The sequence below is a fragment of the Littorina saxatilis genome, linkage group LG10 (assembly GCF_037325665.1).
Source record: "Littorina saxatilis isolate snail1 linkage group LG10, US_GU_Lsax_2.0, whole genome shotgun sequence".
In the NCBI taxonomy this organism is placed as follows: domain Eukaryota; kingdom Metazoa; phylum Mollusca; class Gastropoda; order Littorinimorpha; family Littorinidae; genus Littorina; species Littorina saxatilis.
The window spans coordinates 42780745-42787820 of NC_090254.1; the positions used below are offsets into that span (position 1 = coordinate 42780745).

General features: G+C 41.5%; 1 protein-coding gene across 1 annotated transcript in view; it reads left to right on the forward strand.

Annotated features, from left to right (window-relative positions):
- Positions 1–272: 272 nt before the first annotated feature.
- LOC138978871 (sodium- and chloride-dependent GABA transporter 3-like) overlaps positions 273–7076 on the forward strand; it is a 26955-nt gene continuing 20151 nt past the window's right edge. Inside the window, exon 1 of the mRNA XM_070351679.1 lies at positions 273–415. The gene's annotated coding sequence lies outside the window, so the exon portion shown is untranslated. The remainder of the gene's footprint in view (positions 416–7076) is intronic.

The following is a 7076-nucleotide window of genomic DNA, read 5'->3' on the forward strand; positions in this document are numbered from 1 at the left end:
ATACATTATTGAGGGTAACAAAATAGTTCTCGGGTTTGAGAAAAAATACGGTCAGGGAATCGGAAACATTGATTTTTTTTCTTGGACCTTGGGTTTTGGAGTACACCTGAATATGCTTATGCAGTGCTAAAATCATCGTTTTCCTTCAGCTGGAACTGATTTATTTCGACAGTGCCTTGCTACCCAACCACGCCTATCACTGTCGTCGGAGGCCGCGAAAGGGAACAACCGACGGTATACGTCGGCGGTCACACTTGGATGAGAGTGAAAGAGTGTTCCACTTTTTCTAACCTGCCTGGGGACAGAACTATTAAGTTAGCATAGCACATTTGTCGGCTATTCTTCCACGGGAACAAATTGTGTCCTCTGGGAATTTTAAATTCTTTTGGTGAATTTTGGGTACGCCAGACACCAGGTAAGTTTGTGTTAAAATGATATCGTTATTTCTGTATCCATGAGTGTGTGTGTGTGTGTGTGTGTGTGTGTGTGTGTGTGTGTGTGTGTGTGTGTGTGTGTGTGTGTGTGTGTGTGTAAGATTCGAGTGATATGGACATAATTTACCTTTGTTTGTTTGTTCCGTGGAAGCATTGTTAAAACCATGTGTTTTGTTGTAAGTTTGACTAGATGCTGTAAAAATGTCTGCAAGTTAAATTTGTGACAGAGGATTAAATGCCAGTTTACGTCCTTGACGAAACAGACACAAGAATATAAAGACCATTTGGTCGACGTAATTTGAATGTTTTGTTTTGTCAAAATCTAAACATTCCAGAAAGTAACCTTTCTGTATCCATTAGTTTGTGTGTGTGTAGGCTATGTGTGTGTGTGTGTGTGTGTGTGTGTGTGTGTGTGTGTGGGTGTGTGTGCGTGTGTGTGTGTGTGTGTGCGTGTGTGCGTGTGTGTGTGTGTGTGTGTGTGTGTGTGTGTGTGTGTCATGAAGTGGATTATGGTGCGAATAAAGGAGTTACTGTTATGTATTCGTGTTCTGCCCTATCTAATTAAACTGACTCTTCACTCTTCGCACTTCACACTTCAAACACAGAATTTGGGAGGATGCAGACTTATTAATTCCTCACAAATTACAACACAATTCTTCACTTCAATACATTAATACCAATCCACCTCTCGAACACACAGTTCACACAATCTTATCGCAATCACTCCAAACATGTGATTAAATGATATAAAGATACTATCTCAATAATAGATTACTGCACAAGATAAGGTGTTGACAGACACTCACGAGTTCGTATCACGGCTCACTGCATGTTGTCATTTACACATCCTTGTGCCGCTGAATCCATGTAGATGATGATTTCCCAGAAACTCTCCTTATAGATGCTAACATGCACCTTTCACGTTTCTCCCCGAAAAACACTTTCGCCGTTAGCGAGAAGAACCGTCGTCTCTACGACCGGTAACGATAGGGACTCCCCCGTCCAGCCATCTGCGCCGATGTGGTCTCTTTCGCCACCATCACCACGCATTCTCTCGTGTGAGGTCCGTCCATCGTACACCCTCATGGACACTCCTCATGGAAACTCCTAAAGAATTAACCCAAGTCTTAATACAGCATTCTCTTAAACCATCTCCTCTTCCTAAACAGTCATGTATCATCTCTCTCGTTCATTCTACATTCACATTCCGTCCACAGTCAATATCCAAGCTCTACTTAATCCATGAATCACGTAATCCATTATTAACACTAAATGCGTAACAACATTTATGTTCAAGAATTTCCCAACAAAAACCGTAATACAATCACAACAAGAATTCTCTTTAAACTTCACACTAGAATTTAGTGCACTTTGCATACACTAACCTTTACATTCCAGCTATGTAACGAAACCCGTGACAACCTTCTAACCTGTCCCTACCATCGCAATTCAATCTTTAGGGAGGTTAAAATCACGACGTGTTTCACATCACAAATATCCTAGTCACATCTTTGTGACAGTGTGTGTGTGCGTGCGTGCGTGCGTGTGTGCGGGTGTGTGTGTGTGTGTATATATATATATATATGTGTGTGTTCTGTGTGTGTGTGTGTGTGTGTGTGTGTGTGTGTGTGTGTGTGTGTGTGTGTGTGTGTGTGTGTGTGTGATTCGATTGATATAAAATTGAACATTCGAGCAACTAACCTTTCTTAATTTTTTTAATTTTTTTATATTTTTTCTTTGCATGTGAACGCTGTTGTGCGTACTACTAATAATGATTATAATGATAATACACTCTATTTGAATAGATTATTAATTCACAGAATTCCCTTTCTAATCAAACTGTATACATTGTCAAAAAAATAACATACACTAAGTCATTGGTGGTGAATCGCTCAGGTGAGTAGATTCGCAACAATTTCATGCAATAAATGATATATTATCGTAATACCAGAGAGAGAGAGAGAGAGAGAGAGAGAGAGAGAGAGAGAGAGAGAGAGAGAGAGAGAGAGAGAGAGAGAGAGAGAGAGAGAGAGAGAGAGAGAGAGAGAGATTCAGGTTCAGATTCAAAACTTTAATACAAAGGGATAAAGGTTTTAGGCAATGCCTAATCTTCCAACCTGTCCCTTTTAGACATACATGACATTATACATTACAATTATATATTTATATAACATGTATTGAACAGCCAAACGAATAACTAATTAACTAAGAATTTGTAATCAGGTTAAAAGTAACAAAACACTGGTTATAATAACGTGGTTCATTGATTAATAAAATGATGATTAAGATGTTATGCAGTAACAGTTATGATTTTAAAGCGTAGGGAGAGAATTATTTTTGACAAAGATATTTTCGAACATTTTTTTTAAAAGATGAAAGGGTTTGACATGTTTTACAGTACATTGGAAGTATATTACACACAAGCGATCCCCAGTAGGATAAACTAGATTTATACAAATCAATGCGTGGGAGCGGTAGCGTATAATTCAAAAGCCTCGCTCTACCAGGAGGACGCTCAAACAGGTCTTGGATGTATGAAGGTGTTTCATGGTTGTACATTTTAAACATGAAAACACTAGCATTTAAAAAGAACTGCTGATGTAGCGGAAGAATGTTCAGTTGAGTGTATTTTTCTTGAGTAGTCATATTGGGATCTCGGTTTAATAACTTTACACCTCTCTTGTGAAGTGTGTTTATTTTCTTTATATGAACATCACTGGCATTGCACCAGACAGTAGATGCATAGCAAATGTGAGAGAGACAGTGTGCGTGGAAAAACATTTTGAGGGCATCCACAGAAACAACGCACCAGAGCTTGTTAAGTAAGAAAAGGTTCCTAGAAACTCGTTTATAAACTGTATCAATGTGAGAGAGAGAGAGAGAGAGAGAGAGAGAGAGAGAGAGAGAGAGAGAGAGAGAGAGAGAGAGAGAGAGAGAGAGAGAGAGAGAGAGAGAGAGAGAGAGAGAGTTGTGGGAGAGAGAGTTGTGTATGAAAAGAAAATTGAGGCCACATTTTCCCGCCGTATGATATTCGATCATACAGAGTACAGTTTACAAAGCGTTCCCGAAACCAGCACGTGTTCGCCTTTTAAAAAAAACCTAACAGCTTATCAGGAGTTCATCCCACATGGTAGAGAATTCCTTCCTCCCACACCCACTGGTGTCTCTTAAACAATGTAATGTTCACACAAATTCTCACTATACATAGAAATCAGTCAGAATGTAATTACTGGGAAACGAGACGAGGGTGGTGGCGTATGTGCGTGTTTGGTGCGTGCGTGTGTATGTGCGTGTGTGCATGCGTGTGTGTGTGTGTGCCATGTGTGGGTGCACGGTGTGTATGTATGTGCTTGTGTGTGTTCGTGTATGTGTGCGTGTGTGTGTGTGTTCGTGTGCGTGCGTGAATGCGCGCGCGTGTGTGTGTGTGTGTGTGTGTGTGTGTGTGTGTGTGTGTGTGCGTGCGCGCGCGCGCGCGCGTCATGTGTGTGTGTGTGTGTGTATGAGCTATTCCTAGAAATATGGACACATCTACAGGCTTCATATATAGACGATATCCTCAGACCTTTTCCTCACTTTTTGAAAATGTCTTTGATGACGTCATATCCGACTTTTTACAAAAGTTGAGGCAGCTCTGACACGACCTCATTTCGCCATCAAATTAATTAAAATGTTGGTCAACCATTCTTTAACTCAGTCCGGACTATGGTATTGCATTTCGGCTCGGAAGCTTTAAAATTGATTTTAAACTTTGTTTACAAAAAAAACTGGGATTACAACTGATTTTTGACTAACAGTCTTAAAAATGATTGCATCGTATGCGTTATCCTCTCCTGAATCCAAAAGATATACATAAGTTGTGTTTGAATTAAAGACAAGCTCACACATCGAGAAAAGCCCAACAGATCTGAGGTTGTTTTTGGTGATATGCTCCTAACCCATGTCAATCCAAGACAGATGTGGGGTAGGTTCAGTGAAATGATGCTCTTAAACCCATGTAAATCCAAGTCAGATGTGAGGTAGGTTCAGTGACATGATGCTCTTAAACCCAAGTAAATCCAAGTCACATGTGAGGTAGGTTCAGTGACATGATGCTCTTAACCCAAGTAAATCCAAGACAGGTGTGAGGTAGGTTCAGTGACATGATGCTCTTAACCCATGTAAATCCAAGACAGATGTGGGGTAGGTTCAGTGACATGATGCTCTTAACCCATGTAAATCCAAGACAGATGTGGGGTAGGTTCCGTGACATGATGCTCTTAACCCATGTAAATCCAAGACAGATGTGGGGTAGGTTCCGTGACATGATGCTCTTAACCCATGTAAATCCAAGACAGATGTGGGGTAGGTTCAGTGACATGAGGCTCTTAACCCATGTAAATCCAAGACAGATGTGGGGTAGGTTCCGTGACATGATGCTCTTAACCCATGTAAATCCAAGACAGATGTGGGGTAGGTTCAGTGACATGATGCTCTTAACCCATGTAAATCCAAGTCAGATGTGGGGTAGGTTCAGTGACATGATGCTCTTAACCCATGTAAATCCAAGACAGATGTGAGGTAGGTTCAGTGACATGATGCTCTTAACCCATGTAAATCCAAGACAGATGTGAGGTAGGTTCAGTGACATGATGCTCTTAACCCATGTAAATCCAAGACAGATGTGGGGTAGGTTCCGTGACATGATGCTCTTAACCCATGTAAATCCAAGACAGATGTGGGGTAGGTTCAGTGACATGATGCTCTTAACCCATGTAAATCCAAGACAGATGTGGGGTAGGTTCAGTGACATGATGCTCTTAACCCATGTAAATTCAAGTCAGATGTGGGGTAGGTTCCGTGACATGATGCTCTTAACCCATGTAAATCCAAGACAGATGTGGGGTTGGTTCAGTGACATGATGCTCTTAACCCATGTAAATCCAAGACAGATGTGGGGTAGGTTCAGTGACATAATGTTCTTAACCCATGTAAATCCAAGACACATGTGAGGTAGGTTCAGTGACATGATGCTCTTAAACCCATGTAAATCCAAGTCAGATGTGAGGTAGGTTCAGTGACATGATGCTCTTAAACCCAAGTAAATCCAAGTCACATGTGAGGTAGGTTCAGTGACATGATGCTCTTAAACCCAAGTAAATCCAAGTCACATGTGAGGTAGGTTCAGTGACATGATGCTCTTAACCCAAGTAAATCCAAGTCAGATGTGGGGTAGGTTCAGTGACATGATGCTCTTAACCCATGTAAATCCAAACAGATCTGGGGTAGGTTCAGTGACATGATGCTCTTAAACCCATGTAAATCCAAGTCAGATGTGAGGTAGGTTCAGTGACATGATGCTCTTAACCCATGTAAATCCAAGTCAGATCTGGGGTAGGTTCAGTGACATGATGCTCTTAAACCCATGTAAATCCAAACAGATCTGGGGTAGGTTCAGTGACATGATGCTCTTAAACCCAAGTAAATCCAAGTCAGATGTGAGGTAGGTTCAGTGACATGATGCTCTTAACCCATGTAAATCCAAGACAGATGTGAGGTAGGTTCAGTGACATGATGCTCTTAAACCCATGTAAATCCAAGTCAGATGTGGGGTAGGTTCAGTGACATAATGCTCCTAACCCATGTAAATCCAAGTCAGATGTGGGGTAGGTTCAGTGACATAATGCTCCTAACCCATGTAAATCCAAGTCAGATGTGAGGTAGGTTCAGTGATATGATGTAAATCCAAGACAGATGTGAGGTAGGTTCAGTGACATAATGCTCCTAACCCATGTAAATCCAAGACAGATGTGGGGTAGGTTCAGTGACATGATGCTCTTAACCCATGTAAATCCAAGACAGATGTGGGGTAGGTTCCGTGACATGATGCTCTTAACCCAAGTAAATCCAAGTCAGATGTGAGGTAGGTTCAGTGACATGATGCTCTTAACCCATGTAAATCCAAGACAGATGTGGGGTAGGTTCAGTGACATGATGCTCTTAACCCATGTAAATCCAAGTCAGATGTGGGGTAGGTTCAGTGACATGATGCTCTTAACCCATGTAAATCCAAGACAGATGTGGGGTAGGTTCAGTGATATGATGTAAATCCAAGACAGATGTGGGGTAGGTTCAGTGACATAATGCTCCTAACCCATGTAAATCCAAGACAGATGTGAGGTAGGTTCAGTGACATGATGCTCTTAACCCATGTAAATCCAAGTCAGATGTGGGGTAGGTTCAGTGACATAATGCTCCTAACCCATGTAAATCCAAGTCAGATGTGGGGTAGGTTCCGCGACATGATGCTCTTAACCCATGTAAATCCAAGTCAGATGTGGGGTAGGTTCAGTGACATGATGCTCTTAACCCATGTAAATCCAAGTCAGATGTGGGGTAGGTTCAGTGACATGATGCTCTTAACCCATGTAAATCCAAGTCAGATCTGGGGTAGGTTCAGTGACATGATGCTCTTAAACCCAAGTAAATCCAAGTCAGATGTGAGGTAGGTTCAGTGACATGATGCTCTTAACCCATGTAAATCCAAATAGATCTGGGGTAGGTTCAGTGACATGATGCTCTTCTTCTTCTTCTTCTGCGTTCGTGGGCTGAAACTCCCACGTACACTCGTGTTTTTTGTACGAGTGGAATTGTACGTGTATGACC